The sequence below is a fragment of the Tinamus guttatus genome, unplaced genomic scaffold (genome assembly GCF_059628265.1).
Source record: "Tinamus guttatus ecotype Peru unplaced genomic scaffold, ASM5962826v1 Tinamus_guttatus_pri_ptg000188l, whole genome shotgun sequence".
Lineage (NCBI taxonomy): Eukaryota > Metazoa > Chordata > Aves > Tinamiformes > Tinamidae > Tinamus > Tinamus guttatus.
Genome location: NW_028288722.1, coordinates 1,597,165 through 1,615,227, shown reverse-complemented (window position 1 = coordinate 1,615,227; position 18,063 = coordinate 1,597,165). Strand labels below are relative to the sequence as shown.

Below are 18,063 nucleotides of genomic sequence, written 5' to 3'. Positions count from 1 at the left end.
CTGATGGCTTGTGATGATGCCCGGACATAACTCTGGAGTGGGACACTGAGGCTTTGTTTGCTGAGGATTTCAAAGCATGGCATGCGCAGGCTGTCATGTGCATCTCTTGGAGAGAGGGAGAAAGGCTCTGCGGCTCTGGCCCTCTCTGCATGGGAACATGCCTATTCCCTAACGTGATCGTAGGGGTAATTGAGACTCGTTTTTGCTGGGGATTGCTGATGGTGACTTGGCAGCCAGAATGCTGAGTGCTCTTTGCCAATGATGTCAGTTGACACCAGATTTGGTTCTTTGCAATCACGCTGGAGCTCAGAATTTCATGGCAAATGCAAACAGCAAATGACAGTAAGGACTGTGTGGTGCTGTAATCGCCTGAAATTGCAGGGTAGCGTAGTGGAGTAGAACGTAATTGGCAGAACTAGAGGCCGAGTAGGGCTGGAAGGTCCGTAGCTTTGCTTTGGCAGAAACCCCAAGGAAGCCTTCATTGACAATGGTCAATCCTCTGGAGAGCTGTCGCTGACTTATTCTTTTGTTTAGCCCAAGTCTAGACTTGCATCCTGTGAAATCTGGGATAACCTTGCAAAGGTGACTGCCCCAAGCAGCCGCTGCGGGGGCACCGCTGGTGGCGCGTGCGGTTGTAACGTGCGATGCTGCTGCCATGGTGGTGGCTGTGCGCTGCTGTGGGGCTGCACGTTGCAAGGGCCGGGAGCCTCCCAGACCTGCCAGTGGCCTCCCCTCCACATGGGAAGGGTTCTTTGGCTTTCCTGGTGTTGGACTCCCCACCGACACGCGCTTCCTGCGCTGCCCACCACACGCCACTTACAGGATTTCAGCACAGGCTGTGTGTCCGTGAGGGCCCGAGTTGTGCTGTGGCTTTAGGGGTCATTAAAGACTAAAACAGGCAGTCAGGTTGTTTTCCTAAGGGGTCCATACTAAAAAATCAGCATTTTCCCTGTGTGAATCTCATGAGTTTGTCCATGAAGTCCTTAAAATCTCCTTCAGCAAATGCATGGACTCTGTTTGGGCTGCGAGGCTGCAGCTCGTCCCCGAGGCCGCGCAGGACTCGCATTCCTGCTGCACGGGAAGCAGCTGCTGCCTGCGTGCTGCAGATGCTGAGATCCAACCGCGTGCTAATATTAGCAGTAACGCGCCAGAGGGATGGGCACGATGTTATGTGGGTGATGTGACTTGAATTCAGTATGGTGAGAAGCCTCAGAGAAGGGAAGTGCCTGGTGTTTCCATAGCCGTCTCCTTTGGGGTTCAGGCTGCTCCGTCTGTCCTTTGAGCCCTGCTGCAGCTGGCAGGGTGAGCTCTCAGCTGTGCCTGTGTGCTCGCGTGCACGGGAGCGGGATGGGAGCCTGGGTCTGTGACTTAACAGTCCTGTCTGTGCCGTAGTTCAGGGCCTGGAAAAGAAAATGAGGAAAAAAGAAAAAAAAAAAAACGATTATACCTAGAATTGAGGCAAAGCTCCCAAACATCTGACTTTTGAATTTCCTTGACCGTCCTCAAAAAACAAAGTTGTAACTAGTCTTTTCTGATACTTCTTGTCATCAGGTTTGTGTGGTTAGAGTCAGCATCTGCTCTCCTAACTCATGGGACACGTGTGCTGCTCCAAGACAGGCTGCCACCTCTAATATTCTCAGAAAGCTTTACAGGGACCTCGGAGGGTTTTCTTCTCTCCCTTCTCCCTCCCTAGCTATGTTTCTGATTGGAGATAAATGGCTGGTGTGGCTGGAGGTATTCTGCCAAATCAACACGTGGTGTAAAAGGCTGACCAGCCCCAGGAAAGTGTCTGTGGGAAGGCATGAGTTATCTTTTCCCAACAGAGCTGGTGTTCCATGATCGGAGTGGAAAAATTGCATCTGTCTGTTAACAGCAATGGAGACCTGCATGAGTAGGTTGTTTTTTCCCCATGTATATTTAGTTCCTTGGGAATAAAAAGGTTGTGAGGGGGTGGGAAAGGACAGGGATCTCTTTATGCACATGAGCTGGACTCTGGGGATAGCCTTTGGCCCTGGGTAGGATGTGGGATCATCCAAAGGTCGTTGCTAATAGTCATCTTATGCAACAAGGGCTGGGCTGCCTCTCCTTGGGGGTGGGCAAGCTCTGCAGCGTGGAGCCGCGTGTCCTTGGCTCGCTGTCAGCATGGAGAGCATCCAGCGTTGGCTGGTACGGGTAGGCGCTCGCGGTCCCTTGGAGATCAGTCTCGGACAAGCTGAGCGCAGTGTTGTGCCCATAATAGAGACTTGTCAAAAGTGGTTAGATGCGAAGGGGCAGGGCAGGGGTGAGGGCTTTACGCTGGGGCCAGGCTGGCCGCTTTGGCGATGCCAGCATTGCTGGTGCCTGGAGGCAAGGCAAGCTCTGGGCGCACACACCGTACTTGCTCATCCAAATTCTCACCACTCCCTGGGATCCTGGTAAGCAATTCCTGAAATTTAGGCTCATCTAAAGTGTAATCATTCTGCTGCTTTACTCTTTGCTAATTGCCAGTGGGTGGTTTATGAGAGCAGAGTGAGTAGGAAGCACCTCCGGTGCGCTTTGGGTTACACTCATGCGCCCTAGGGACCTTGCCTACGTCTATAGGCCAACAAATGCCCGCAAACCTGCTGCTACAGGAGGGTCCTGGTGCACCAGAGGTGCTCGCTGGCGTGGGCAGTGCCAGGGTGCTCATCTAATTTCTGTGTTTTAGCCCGGCTTCCGCTCTCCTTTCGGAGAGCCGAACAGCCTGTTTTCCCAGGAGCAGAACCCAGGCAGCAGCAGTGCAACCGAGACTGGGACTTGTCATAAATCCAAAGACAATAATGGAGACTTGAGAGCCCATAATCACTGCAGATATTCGTGTTTCTAGCTCTGATATTTGATATTTAAGGCAATGTATTTCTGCAGTCTCATTATACAGGCTTTCCTTTTTCTGACCTTGCTCCTTCTGTTTGTCCTCGTGCTTCAATGAATTCTGGAGGGCACTTCTGTAATCACAAGAAGGTGGGGACGAGACAGCAGGCCAAGTATCCCTAAATCACTGCCTCATTGAGGCTGTTTGGCACCTGTAAAAGATGTTGATGGGTTCAAGTCTGGTTTCTGATGCAGAAGTGCTTATTTGGTAGGGATCGGTCTCCGTCATGGGAACTCCTCATGGGACAGGGCTGGGCTGCCCTGTTGTGCCCTTCAGCGCAGGCCGGGATTGTGTCCCGGTCGTCTTTCATTTCGCACATCCAAGGTGCCGTTTGCTCTGCCCATGGGGCAGGCAGCAGTTTTGGGTGCGCTGGCTCTGTGGCTGTCTTCTTCAGCGACCCTGAAACCACGGAGACCTCACTTGTACCCCTGTCCCATGAGGGGTGCTGGGGAGCAGCAGGCCTAGGGCAGTGGTTCGTTGTGATTCCTGATCTGTTCTGAAAAGCTGCCCCTAGATTAATGAAAGCTCTTATCTCCTGACAGCTGTGACTCAGGCTTTTGCTGTGATTGCTTCTGCAAAGGAGCTGGACGGAGCTCAGCACCTGGGGCTCCTGGGGACATTTAGGAGCTGTGACTTGGGGGTGCGTGGTCTGAGCTGCCTTTCAGCTGGTTTGCATGCCAGAAAGGCAAGACATTGCAGGTGCCAGTGCAGCCTCTGCTCGGCCTCCTGCAGCTGCAGATATCCTCTTGTTGGTACCAAAGTAGCTAGGTTAAACTCAATGTGCTCTGTGGACGTGTCCTGTCCATCCATACCTGATCCAAGGTATTTGTAGCTCTGATTTGTTTGAAACTTCAGTGGATCATTAGTTTTTGCTGCTAGCACGACTTTTATCACTGAAACGCAAAGAGCATCCCTTGTCTCTTCTCTCTTCAAGTGTGTATCTCCCCTGGAACTCAGGATCTGTCCCTGTACAGCTCCTGTCTCCTTCTCTTCGTTTCCAGCCTGGGTTGCAGGGTGCTTCAAGGCTGTTAACTGGCCTCTTAGGGAGTTGGACTGATGGTCAGGTGCTGCATTAGGTGACAGTAGCAATGCTTGTCCTGTTACTGCTCCCAGTGAAATTGTCCATTGCGTCTCATTTGCTAGTGCTAAGAAGTGGCATCATGAGATATCTGCACTCACAAAGTCGATACAACAGTGTTGGTGAGAGGGGAGTCATATGTGTTTGCAATTGCCATTTTCTGCAGTGAGCTGGAAGAGAGCCTGAGCTCAGCCTGTGACAACAGAGGCCACTTTTGGGTTGCTCTGTTGAAGGAGCCCATGCTGTGGGTCCAGCCTTTTCCAAGAGGGTGACTGGGATCTGCAGCCAGCACTTTGCATCTTGTGACATGAAAAGGGTGTGAAATGCCCCAGGTGCTCCAGGGAAGATCCAAAGCGCACCCAGAGATTTCGTGATCACGTAGGTTGCAGGACCAGGGGCGTGGAGAGAGCACCACAGATGCCAGTCTGTGCAGGTGCCCTCCCTTTTGGGTGGAGGTGGCAGTTGAGTAGCCACCACCACAATTGATACACAGTCCCGGGCTCCTGGTGAGTTGGATATCTTCCAGCATGGCCCGGGACTCATGACTGGGATTAATGGTGAGGGGAAATGGCGTCTAGCGTGAACCAGCGCTGCTTATCTGGGGCTTGTTATGGAGAGGAGCACGGCAAGCCTGGAAGATGCCTCCGTGGAGCCAGGGCCTATGGCGTTTCTTCCATGTGGTCACTGGAAACGCAGATACAGGAGAAACACAGAAGGATTCACTTTGGTTTCTTTTGAGGCTCGTTTATGTTACTGACGAGGATATTCCCGTTCCTCCTCGGGGGCAGCTGCTGGCCTTGCAGACGTCTGTGAGCGCGCCCGGTGCCGTGCACGCTTCCCTTGCCGCCAGCTGCAGCGATACCAGCAGCCGCCATCGCTCCTGTGCCTGCTCCTCCTCCCCATCTCCCCCCGGTTACAATGTCCATGGGGTCAGTAGGAGCCCAGTTGGTTTCCTGGGCCATCAAGGACAAGCGGACGATGGTTGGTGCTGCTGTTGGACCCTGCGAGACTTGTGTGCATTTTGCAGCCGCTATGAACGAGCTGTCCCTGGGGACCGCAGCGTGGCCGGCGGCGGCCGGGGGCATCTGGTGGCTGTGGGGATGCTGCGGGCTCCCTCGTCTCGCAGCTGTTGTTGGGTCTGTCCCTGCTGTTGAGACGGGGGCGAAGCACCGAGGTGGATTTGGGGAGGGGGAAGCGCATCGGTAGCGTGGGCCGATGGAGCTGCGTGGCGCTTTGGAGCCTCTGCTCTCCTTTTCCCACCCGTGCAAGGGGGTCACCTTGTCCTTCTCCTTACCTTATCCTTACCTCTCCACCTTATCCTTCTCGTAACATTTTAAGCACTGTGTGGTGCTTCCAGTCATCGGAGCGTATTATTGAGCAGGAAGTCGATCACTTAACAGTTTATTCAGTTTAATTGCTGCTTTTCCAGCGAGGAGCGTCCGTCACCCACAAGACGCTCATTACGTGGGTGTCTCTGCTTTGGGGCTCGTGAGTCACCGGGACAGTGGCTAGTGTTGGCGTCTGACGTGATACGGTGCTTGTGGCTTCTTAAAATTGATACCTTTGTTTTTAATCCTCTTAATTATTTTGGGCTTTGGTGCCCTGTGAGTTGGTAGTACGGTGCTGCCTGGGGGCTGTGATACCATCTGCATCCTAATTTAGCTGCTTGCCAGCAGTTTTGAGGAGCTTCAGAAATATCAGTGAACCGAAACAGTTCTGCAGCCCCCAGGAGAGGAGGAAGATTTATTTCCCTCTTCTCTGCTTCCCTGAGGGAACTGGAGCATGGATCGGAGGCAAAAGCGGTTCAAAAAGGCAGTGGCTGGGCCAGTAAAAGGGCTGGATACCCTATACTTTATGTAATTTTCTGTACTTGTATGAAATGAATATAATGGATGTGAAATACACTGTTCTGATCTGGAAGCATTTTGCTGAAGGTTAATGATTATATAAACTAAAGTGCAGTGGAGAATGGAAACAAAAACCTTTCTAGAACTCCATTAAATTGAATAGAAATCTGGGATTTTGGCTTAATTTGAGTGTGGATTCTTTCTTTCTGTCTTCGTAAGGCCAACTTTGCTTTTGCATGTTCAGTTCTGATAAATGAGTGGTTTTACTGTACGATTCCTACAGGCTGTCTTTATAACTCACCAAATCCACATGAAACACCACTCAAAAGTCAATGTTAAGTTAGAGCCCTGAACTTGTATGCGTCCCCAAATTTCCTCCATAACTCAATCCTTGTTGCCATTTGCACAGTTCAAGCTGTGTGGTGACAGCAGTATCTATCTATATAAAATTTAAATGTTAGGCTTTGAAATCTAAGGAAACCCTTTCTTTTTTTAGTGCTGTTTGAAAAGTCAGCAGAAGTATTTTGTGTGTGCTCCTAATTGCTCACGATAAACTGACAGCTGTGCTGCAACAGCAGATCATTGCATCATCTATCTATCAATCGTTGCATCATATATATAGCTAGATATAAAATAGCATCTTGGATTATGCGTGTATATATATATATATATATGAGATGCATATTTAAAATTTAGGCATGTATTGCAACAAGGTTGGTTGGTTGGTGAAAGAAAGGCTTTAAAACTCCTGGTGCAAGCACAGGGGCAGGATGCAGCATTCCTAGTTTTCTGTCTTCCATTGAACTGGAGCTCTGGGCTGCATGTAACTGGTTTTGGCACTGTGGAGGGCTGTGCATCGCAGTGTGTTGGTCAGGACAAGTTGCACATTCCCACCGCAAGCTCACAGCTCCTTAAGTCTGTTCTGAAGGGGTTTGAGCCGCAGGAGGAGGGTGTGTGTGTCTGCCTGCAGTGAGGGGGTAGCACCCTCTCCTGCGATGGAGACATCTCGCTCCTTTGGCTCACGAAACCACGTCCGCCTTTTTACGGGTTGTGGCACCTATTCCGCAGTATCACAGACGGCAGTTTTGGATAAGCAGCTCCAAATACCAAACCCGAACGACCCTGGAGGCGCACTAATGCGGAGGCCACTTTATTTAAACTAGGATTTGGCCAGAAAGTGGAGGCGCTCGCCCTGCTGTCTGGCGATAAGGATCTGGGAAGCTTTAATGGCCACGAACGGTTAATGTTGTGGGGTTTCGAAAGGGCTCATTGAAAGATGACACCTGCGGTCCTCAGCCTCCCCCTTTTTCCTCCCCCTTTTTCCTCCCCGGGAACAGGAGGTTGCCATCTGGTAGCAGTTTAAAGAAAGTCCGTGCTCTGAAACGATACCATTGTATCATGTGGAATAACAGGGCGACCGCCGGGCCTATTCCCGCAAGGCTCTTGTGTGCCTGAAAATGCAAGAAAAGCTTTCAGCGCTTAAGCAAGCAAGCAAATGTAACCCCTGGGTTACAGAAACCATGCATGGGGCGAGGGAACTTTAATGGGAAGCAGTTTAGGGCTGCAGTCTCTGCAGAGCCCGAGGCTCCAGTTGCAGAGCAGTGAGCGCAGGTACATGTCTGGCTGTTTATTTTGGTCTCTTCCAGAGCCCTGGGTGTAGAGGTTTCCTTATATAAAGTGTCGCTTTTGGGTGCTATTTGGTGCGTTCTCTTAAAAATAGTAGATGTTGCTTTGTTGACCACCTCCCTTCCCACGTGGACGCTGGGCCTGGGCAGGGCAGCGTGGTGGCAGCAGCATGGCAGGCCGGGGAATACGGAGCCTGCGGGCAGAGCCAGGCTCCCCCTTACGCCATCCAGAGCCTTTGACTTGGCTTTGTGTCTGGGGGAGTCTTTGAAGCTGGGATTCGTGCCCTGGGGGAGAGGAGGGGTTAGATGTGCCCTGTCCCATCCTCCAAATGCACGTTGCCAGGCTGGGGCTTCATCCCTGAGCCTTTCCCTGAGGAGGGAAGCAGGACATGGAGTGCGCCAGCATTCGCAGCATCAGCCCGGGAGCAAGGAGGAAATCCCAGATGGCTGCGGCGCTGAGACGGGATGTGGCTCTGCCGGGAATGGCTCGCTGGGGAAGCGGCTTTTAAAGCATAGTTGCGTTAAGGAGGGGGAAAAAGCGCCAGCAACTGAAGGAGATGGTGCAGTTAGAAATCTCAGTTTGCTCCGTTACATATGTGAAAACACTTTCTGAGGATAAAATTACTTTCCAAAGTACTAAAGCTCCTGCTTAGGCATTTACTTTACTAAAGGGATGGGGCTGCCAGTTTGGGTTGGAGCCCGTGGGCCTCCCCAGTGCCGGGTTTGTCATCGGTGCTTTGGAAGGCCGGGGTCAAGGCAGGGGGAGGCCACGCGGACTGCGGCTCCTAGGGGCTGCAGCAAGGGGGACCTCTGAGGGGGACACCTTGGCCCTGGGAATGTTGTGACGGGAACACCGGGAAGGGCGGCTGGCAGCCGGCGCGTGGCCCTCGGTGCAGGCCGCGAGCAGGGCCTGCGGGGCCTCCGCGGTGACCGCGCTCCGCTTCTCCCGGCCGCTGTCGTCCCGGCTGAAACGCCAACCTCCCCGCAGGAAGCCGGGAGGCGGGTCGCTTGGAGCAGAGGCTGTTTACTTTCCTTTCTTGGCTCTGGCCAGGACAGGCTATTTTTAAAGCTTTTCCCTCTTTTTTTGAGTTGTTTTGCTTCCTGAGGTCTCAGCTTTGCTGTGTTCGGCAATGCCGAGCAGGGCAGCCGGAGCAGTGCTGGGTTGGTTGGGCCGAGCTCAATGCGCAGTGCAGGATGGGATCCTCGAGCTTCATGTGCGCCCAGGAGCACAAGGAAGGCAGGAGGCCCCTGTCTGCGAGGTGCAAACACAAGCCCTCGTGGCCACGGCCGCTCTCCCGTTCTGGGGCATGGGAAGTCTGAGCTCTCCAGGCCCAGCTGAAAGTGGGGCAGAACCTGCTGAGGACAATGTGGCTTTGCTCCAGGCTACCCTAGGTGCTCTCCAGACTTGGATCAGCAAGGTCTCCTCCATTTTCTTGCTCCAGTTGCCTCTGCCGTGATTTAACAGGGATCAAGCTGCAGGACTTCCAAAGTGATTTCTCTAAAAGCCTCTGAATTTGGCAGAAGCTTTTTGTGGAGCTGATTGGCAGGTCAATGTTGTTGCTGGGGGGATTCCCCCCCACTCCACAGGCTTTAGACCTGATTCTTCAGAACAGAAGTGGCCAATGTGCTGGCATGACTAGGTGGGTACCAAAATGCTTGTGCAGCCAGAGCTGTAGGATGGACACCCTCCGCTTCAGAGAGCCGGTGGTGGGCAAAGCTCTGGGAGCTGCTCGCAGGCACCGACACCACAGGGACACCATCGTGGAGACGGGGAATGCCACTGGGTCCCAGGGGTCCTGGTGGTTTTGCTCTCAGAAATGGTGCTGTGCTTTTTCCAGCCCTTATTTGGGGATGGAGGTTACTGCTTGTTCAGCCCCCCACCCCTTGCTGCCAATGGCAGGACGTAGAGCTGGCACGGAAGCGTTATTGAGGCTGCTCGAGTCTTCTGTGGCTGTAGTCGTGGTTTTGCAGCTCTTCCTTCTTGCACCTTCTCTTGAACCTCTTTTTTGTCAGAGTTTTGAGCTGTTCCTTGCCAGATTATCCCTTCTACGGTCTTTATTTTCTTGCAGAGTTGAAACTAGACATGACATTTGTGCATTTTTTTTCAATTCTTGACTTAGGGAAAAAAGTGCTTTTTAAAAATTTATTATTATTATTATCATTATTATTTTGGTAAGATTAAGGCATGATGGAGAAGGGAAATGGCAAGAAATTCAGTGCTTGGGTTTTCAGCAGAGCCAGCACAGTGCCTGTGCCCCCAGAAACCCCAGTCCCTCACAGAGGCTTTGGGAGTTTAACCGGAGGCTCTCATGAGACCTTTCAGCTTATTCAGAAAACAAGGTAGATAAAAGGAGGAAAACTGTTTCCTCAGAAGCCTCACATGCCTCTCATCCCCCCGAGTGGCACAGGCGGCTCAGTAGGTGGCACTCCAGGCCCGTGCCCGCCCTGCGGCCCGGGGCCATGCGACCCTTCTCGGGAAGTGCGATGCGAAGTCGGACATTTTGGGGATATCCTGGCCACACACTGGCAGGCCACGAGCTTCACCCTCTGCCTTGTGCCCTGCTGCTGTGGGCTGGCCTGTGTGAAGCGCTGTCCTGGCACGTCCCGCGGCGCGTGGCTGTCCCTGCGGTGGCTGCGTCCACCTCGGCAGTGCCCGTATTTCTACAGAGGCTGAGCTTAGCCTCGTCCCCTGCCTGTGGGCTATGGCTTTGCTGCCTCCTCTCCCTCCTTGCTCCTCCGTATGAATATTTGTGATGCAGGACAGGACATTCCGTCGTTGTTAGTTGGCCTGGGGGAGAGGTTTCCGGGTTGTGCGCGGCAGGATGGAGGTCGCATGCTTTGGTGCTTGCTGTGAGCTTGCGTCTCTTAATAGTAATAAAGACTGCGTGGTTCCTGAGCCGCCCATTCAGCTGCATGGATACTTAACCCCTCCTGATAGAGACTCATTACCTTGAAAATTCCTATATGTCTATAAATAGGTCTTTATCTTAATTACTGGGGAGGAATAAATGAGGGAGGTCAAGTCTAGCATGCCAGCAGCAGTACTTGGCTTCCTAGGCTCTGGCAGCCTCCAGCGGGGTGACACTACCTGGCTTATGGAGGTGGGGACCAAACGGGTGTCCCTTGTGCAAGGCCAAGCCGACGATGCTGATCCTCCAGAACTGCTGGAAAAATTCACTGGAGGCTTCTCTAGCGCCCTTTCCGTCAGATTAACGTGCAAGGTAAAGGACATTTCATGGCACTATGTATACCTCCCTTCTATCCTGGCTCGTGCCCATCCCCAGGGCTGTCCAACTGTGCCCCTGCGGCAGCCCCTTCCTCTCCGCAGCAGTTTTGGGATGCAATGCAGCAGAGCCAGAGCGAGGCCCCCATGGCCCATGGGGCCAAGGAAACTGCCATGGCGGGACCTGAAGTCTGAATGGAGCCCTTGGCCTTGGGACGCTCCTGAGTCTGCCAGTGCAGGTGCCTCTGCGCTCCTCAGCTGCTCCCAGCTTTGTCAGCATCCCTGAGTTCAGCACCAGGAACCAGTTCCCAAGTCCCTGTTTGCTTCCTAGCGTTTCCCACTTCAAGGTCTGAACCTCACCTGGGAGAGAGTCTGATCCCAGTCTGCATGTCCTTGTGTCCCTGCTTGTTGCTGAGCATAGAGGACTTCCACGGAGTTGCTTTTGCAGGGTCGCTAATATCAAACACCCAAGAGGAGCTATAGGCTCATAACCCCAACCTTTCAGGGTGGTTTTTGAAACCTGATATTCGTATTTAATAGTTCTTGGGAACCACTCCCAAAAAAGGAAGAAAAGCCCAAAGCCTGCATCTCATTCGGACGTCTTAACCCCAGCATGCTTCGCCTGGCGCAGCCTGTGTCCGACGTGTGAACCCCTGCTCTGGTGCTCGCTGCCAGGGAGGAGGGCTGGCAAGGTCTAAGTTTTGTCACCTTCTCCATCCCCTAAAAGCCTCGTGCCTGGCTCTCTCCGTGGGTACAGAGCTTGCGGGTATGGTGCTGCTGCACGGAGCTGGCACCGTCTCAACCCGGATCCCTGGGGGCAGCGCCTGTGTGTGTGGAGCTCGCGGCGCCGGGAGGAGAGCGCGGGTGCTGCTCGCGCGGCCGTGTCCTGCTCGCGGAGCAGCGCTGGAGCGGCTGCCACGTGGACGGCTCTGCCGCCCCGGCTGCGGCAGCTGCTTCCCATCGCCGAGCAGCAAAGCTGCGCTCCGACGGACAGACGTGTCGGAGGGGCCTGATGGTTCCCAGGCCTCCCGGGCCGGCCCGCTGCCCCGGCGGGGTCGGAGCGACTCTTGCCAGCCCTCCGGAGAGGAGGCGCTTCCCGCGGAGCTGGAAGAGATGGGCTGGCTGGAGGGCGAGGGCAGATGTCCTGGGGGAGGGAAATCCGTGCTCTGCCCAGCGCCTGGCATCCTGTGTGATCCCGGGCCAGGATTTTGAAAGGCTAAGTCGCTCTGATTTGATCCTGTTAATACACGGATAAGTGGACCCGTTGCTCGTGCTCGCGTTAGCTGTCAGTGCTGCAGCTGCCCTGCAGCGGTTTGGTTTTGCAGGGACCCATCCACAGCTCTGTATGTGGCTGGAGGTGAAGGCTGTGCCTCATCCTCACCCGCCTGGGGCTTGGCACCTTGGCGCCTGGAGCAGGGTGGGAAGCAGCTCCTCCTGGCACCGGGGTGTTCGGATGGGATCTGCCAGCAGTTCCTTGCATTTCTTCCCTCCTGCTCCTCAAGCTTAGCCTTTAGTTTCCATAGAGATGTTTTCTGTATGGAGTGAGGTGCGTGTTAGGCTTCTGGGCATCTCTTCCTTTAAGGAGATCTAGCTGGAAAGGTGAAAAGAGGCTGCGTGAGTCATTCTTGTCCATTTGGCCCTGAGCCAGGACATCTTCTCACAGCTGCTGGCCCTCAGCTGCTGATCTTGGATGGGAACATCCATCAGTAGCCTGGGTGCTTCCTTCAGCAGCGTGTTGTGTCCCCTCTGATAACTCCAGCTCAGAGCCGGCAAGCAGAAGCTCTGACACTTTAACCCACTGGGTTTCCTTAGAAAGATCCCTGGCTTTGGGGATTTTGAAGATTTTATTCTTAGGTAGCTTGTCATACTGGGGGAGTTCTCGGTGCTGAAGGGGACGCAGAGCTGTGGGACCTCTGCAATGAAGAGTTGGAACAGTATTGAGTGTCATTTGACTTCATTTGAACGTTTCCCTGCTGTGCAGCGGTGACCTGTGCTTCCAGGTGGCTCACTGCAGCGTGTGGTCTAAGTGATTGAGAGAAGTCCTGTCAGATCCTGCATGATGCTGGATCTTGATGAAAGCAGGGGTCTCTGCTGCCTCTTTCCAAGTATAAATTGGAAAATTTGTTCTCCTGAATCTCAGTGCTAATTGAGTGATGTTGCATGTGTCAATCTTGCTGCTTAACTTTACAGGGATGATGATATTTGCATTTGGGGATGTTCCTAAGGCCTCCCAGTTGGCCCCTTCCATGTATTGGGGACATCATGTTTTTAAAGCACATGAATATTTGGCTAAGATGTTCTCTGGGGTTGTTTTTAAGTATATGAGCTTCAGTGTCTATCACCTTTGTTTTATTTTTTTTTGCTGTTGTGCTTGTACGGATTTGCTGTGCTGAGGTTGTTTTCACATTCTGGACTTGGGCTCTGCTGGCAGCGATCCCCGGGAAGCCTGTGTTTATGTGTACATCCTTTTAGGTTTGAGAGGGAAAGTCTGGTGCTTGGAGCAGGACTTTGCTGTAGGCAGGGACTTCCTCTGAGTGGGGAGAGGCTGATGCACGTTTGAACACGGGTGGGGTGTGAGCAGTATGAAGGGCAGGATGGAGGTTCGTGCCCTGGGTTATGGGGTTTAAAGCTTCCCTGAAGAGACAGAGCCTGACCTCTCATTTCCCACATACATTAAATGATGTTACTAACCCACGTGCGACAGAAGGGAAGAGAAGCAATGGGGTTATGAGACTCGGGGAATATCTGTGTCTTTTGAGATGTGAAGATGGATGATAACTAAATTCCAAATTCTGTTTACTATCTTTCAGCTCTGAAAAGATCTTTTGAGGTCGAGGAGGTAGATCAGTCTTCAAATTCCTCCACCCCACAAAGACGGACCCCAAACCCTCTCCTCAGATCCACTGTGTCCAGCTCCACACAGAAGTTTCAGGAACTCGGTGCCAGGAATTCAGAGCCATCTGCCAGGCATGCAGACCCCACAAGCCAAAGATCACCCAAGCCCTCTCTGAGGAGAGTGGAGCTCTCTGGACCCAAACTGCCCGAGCCGGTGTCCAGAAGAACAGAAATCTCCATTGACATCTCATCCAAGCAAGTGGAGAACTCCACCTCAGGGTTGTCAAGGTTTGGCCTCAAAAGAGCAGATGTGCTGGGGCACAAACCTCCTGAGCCCAGCCCGAGAAGGACTGAGATCACGCTAGGCAAGCCCCAGGAGCCGGGTCTGCGGAGGGTGGAAGCGCCCGTGTCAAAGATCCCAGAGATGCCCCAGCGGAGAGCGGAGGCAGCCGGTGCTCCTGGGCCCGATCTGGCCACCAAGCGAGTGGAAATTCAGGTAGCGAAGGCTGCCGAGGTCCCGGCCCCGCCGCTCCGACAGGGGGAGAGTCTGGAACCTTCTCTAAGCAGCCAGCCTCCCGCGGCAGAAGCAAAGCCTGCACCTGTGGTGATCGAAAGCCCACCAAAGAGAGAAGAAGGTGAGTAAATCTCTGTGTAGCTGCTTGGGTAACGCGCTGGCTGATACCTCCCTTTGTTGGTTGATAAGATAAGAGGTTTTGCAAGGGCTTCGAGAGGCATTTGCCATTAATAGTTACTCTTCTGGCTTCAGTGGTGGTGTCTTATAGTGCTGGCACTGCAGAGTCTTAGATATGTGCTCAGGGGCGTCTAAATACATGTCTCTCATGCTTGGTTTTATGCTGGCTGAAAGCGCTGCCAGTTTGAATAAAAATGGTACCAGGCCTATAAGAAATAGAAGGAGGAAAAGGCAGAAGCCTGGGTGCTTACGGAAGAAGACGTTTCTGCCCTTTCTATTTCTGTGTTCAGACTCATCTGCCTGTATCGTATCTCCTGAAAAGCTTCGGACTTGTGAGGAGGTGTGGTTGTTGCAAAACCTGTAGAAATGCTGTTGCGAGTGTTTCTTGGTTTATGTTGTTGCTTATGCTTGTGGGGCAGAAGCAGCCTCTTCATAAACCAGAGTCAGATTTTTTTTTTCCTTCTGATCCCAGAGACAAAGACTGAAAACATCATGGACAAGAGCCACTATTAAACTGGAGCCCTGGCTTATGTTAGCTCTATCTTGTTTTCGATTAATCCTGTATTAGGCAGTAAAGCCAGCTTCCCTCCCCCACCGGCCATCATTTATTTTTCCCTAGCATTTTAGAAACTTTTCTCTTCTAGCTCTTTGATTATTTTTCCGTTCCCCGTCACAGAGTGGCTCTCCGCTCTGCGAGGCTCGGTGTTCATGCGGAGGCCGCAGGCTCTGCGCATGCACCGTGCGTTTGTCTAGGGGTGGACGTCTGCTCCTGAGCCCTGACACGTGAAGTTACACAGCCCTCCCTGCCCTCTCCAGCCTGCACATCTCTGGGCCAGACAAGAGTTAACCAGACTTTGTTACAAGGCAATGGGGTCTTTGAAGCCCAGCGGCTGGGTTAGGTCTGGTAGTAGTTGAAGGCGGCTGATGCTAAAGGCAGCTTTTCCTCTACTCTGTCCATTACATCAACTTTTCTGGACCTAAAGCTTGCTCTGTGCAAGAAGCATCTCATCACTGAATCTCGAGGACTTCCCTGCCCAGAGCCAGGGGATGGAGCCATTGGGGAGCTGTCAGTGGAGGCTGCTCAAAGCTCTGCTTTGGGGCCAGCTCAGAGCCAGGCTCAGGCCATTAGGCAGCTGCTCCTCCCACTCAGGACTGGTTCTCACCCTGGCTGGTTGGTCAACACCATCTTGTTGCTGTTACATCCATCTGTGGAGACAGCGCCAAGGCCTGGGATCAGGTTGGTCTTCCACGGAAGCTGGCTGCCACGGTGCCGTGTAGCTGTGTGCCTGGACCCCGTCGGCAGCGAGCTGGGATGCTGCTCTGCTCTGCCTGGTCTGGGCCGGGACAGCGGTCGTGCAGCACCTGCAGTCACCGAGACACAAGGCCTCCAAAGAGCCTGTGTTTTGTTTTATGTATTCTGTGTAGAATCAAATCAAGTATCAGTGATAGAACTAATACTAGACTTCTAGGAGTAGCAGTGTGGCCTAGGTATGGCCTTTCTGAGTTGTATTTTAAAGCATGGAGAGAAGTCTCCACCAGGCAGCGGGTCGGTTTAGCTCTGTCGGGGCATGGCTGAGATCTAAAAGCCAATGCAACAAGGTATGGGGCGTTCCAGCTGCACCCCCTTTGTAAGCTCCCTGTCCCCAGATGAATTGTGAATACCATCCAGCTTCTCTCTTGTGTGCTTGGTCTCGCGCTGCTGCGTTGTGGCTGCCGTGCTGAGCTCGGAGCCACTCGTGGTTGGGCGCTCTGTGGAGAACAGAAGACCATCCAAGCGGCCGAATCCCAGGACAGCTGCCCATGGTGGGAAAGAGGGGGTCTCAGAATGAAAAAGGGCTCCAGAATGCCGGACAGCTGCCAGGGATGAGTTTTGCTGAACAGCCCAGCTGTCTGGAGTCCGCCTTACAAAGCAAGGCAGCCGTGCTCCTCGCTGCCGCTACAAAGGGCGCTTTCAGTTGAAATGTGTCCAAAAAGAGCCAGGAAACAGAGCTGAAAGGATCGGAAGGCCTTGGGCTCTTTATTTCTCCTCCTCAGCCTGATGAATAGCCCAGGGTTGTGCTAAGAGCCTGTGTCCCTTCTACCCAGACATCTCAATCCTCTTCCATCTCTACTCTCGCGTGAGATCCCATTTCTGGCTGTTCCTCTCTAAGATCTGCAACTGCTCTAATTCCCCCTGCCAGATGCTTCAGGGGTGTCTCACTGCGTGGCTGGCCCAGGCGTGGACAGGAGTGCAGGGAGGACAGAGCTCAGTTCAGCGGCTTGTGCAGGTCCTGCCCGGGCGAGCGTAGCTGCTGGAGCCGGGAGCCAGGGGCTGCTCGGCGTGGCAGGAGGTGCAGCCTCAGCAAGGTGTCCTGGGCGTCCTCCCTATCTGGGAACCACACTGAGTTAGATGCTCTTCAGCAGGAGTCCTGAGACGCAGGGAAGTGCCTGATGCTTGTGGAAACAAAGCAAAGATGATCCTCAAGATCCCGAAGTGATAGCTGGTGAGAACCTCTTCCCTGGGGAAAGGGTGAAGGCAGCGGGGAGGCCTCCTCTCCTCTGTGTTTGAGGAGAGATCCTCAAGCTGGTGTTTTATTTGCAAGAGGAGGAAGTAGTCGTAAAGCTGCATATGGCCCTTATCGTGGGACTGCGCAAAATAGCCCATGGGAAAAACGAGCTCTTCCCATCCCTCCAGGAATGGTAGCATGGGAGGATTTACGCCAGAGGTGAACTCTCTTGGTGACTTTGAAGGAACTTTGATTTGGAGCCTGATGACAGCTCGGTGACTCGGCTCCTTCCAGCCCCAGGGAGGCGCCGCTTGGGGAGAGCAGCCTGGGGCAGATGCCCAGGCGCACGGCGCCGGCTCCGCTGGATACCAGGCAGCTGCTGCAGGTGACTCGATGTCACTCTGCGGTTGTCCTGCATTTCTGGCCTTGTGGCAACCCCCAAAAATGAAAAACTCTGCTCCGAGTCATGCGGCAGAGGCAACATGGAACCTGCAGTCCTGCTTCGTCTTGCGGCCAAGTGCTGCCAGGGTTTGGGCAACGTGGATGCTCACATGGTGCTGGAAACTCCTCTCTGCTGTGGCCTCTGCCCCTCTCCAGCAAAAACAGCTGAGTGGGGGAAGCAATTCTGGACTCCTCGGTGCCTCCAGCCCCTGCTGGGATTTGCCTTTATTCCCCCGGAGCTCCAGCTGCTGGTGGCTGGGCTGTGCTCCCTTGCTGCTAACCCCTTGTTCCAGGCAGGCCGCCTTGGCTGCAGGTATGCAGGAAAGCGTGTTGTGCAGGAAGGGGCCAGCTGGAGGAGAAGGGCAGTCACGGCGAACTCAGCAGTTCAGAGCAAACCACAAAGGAAAGGAGTAATCACAGCACGCAGCTTCATTAGGGCCGCTGTGGCTGGTTGCTCAGGCTGAGATCGCTCTGGAGCAGTGGTTCTCAAGGTGGGAGGAGTTCAGAAGGTATCTTGGTGGGGCACAACACTAAGGAAAATTCCTTCCTGGCTCTGTTTTCCCTTTCCATCTCCTTCCCATGCTCTGCTGCACATCTTGAGGACATTTTCGACGCTCCTGCAGTTGTGCAAAGGGGTTTAGCAGTGAGCTAGACCTCTGGAGGTAGGAAGGTAGGAGACAAAGTAGGGGAGGGGAGAGAAGGTTGGGACAGGAGAGGACAAGGAAACAGGCAAAAACCCTGGGAGAAGGAAGAATCGATGGAGGCAGCGATACATGGTGCTGGATAACAAGGATAGGGCTTGCTGTATCTGGTGTTCAAGGCCATAGCACAGGGAAGCTAGAAGTCGGGACGGAAGTTGTGGGGCTGGAGGTGGCCTGCCTGGGGCAGAGACACTTTGCTGAACAAGAACTGGGGTGAGGCAACAGATGATGTGGTCTGTTATGTCA

General features: G+C 53.4%; 1 protein-coding gene across 1 annotated transcript in view; it reads left to right on the top strand.

The window, feature by feature from the left end:
- Positions 1-14,033: 14,033 nt before the first annotated feature.
- SEPTIN9 (septin 9) overlaps positions 14,034-18,063 on the top strand; it is a 56,902-nt gene continuing 52,872 nt past the window's right edge. Inside the window, exon 1 of the mRNA XM_010217532.2 lies at positions 14,034-14,133. The gene's annotated coding sequence lies outside the window, so the exon portion shown is untranslated. The remainder of the gene's footprint in view (positions 14,134-18,063) is intronic.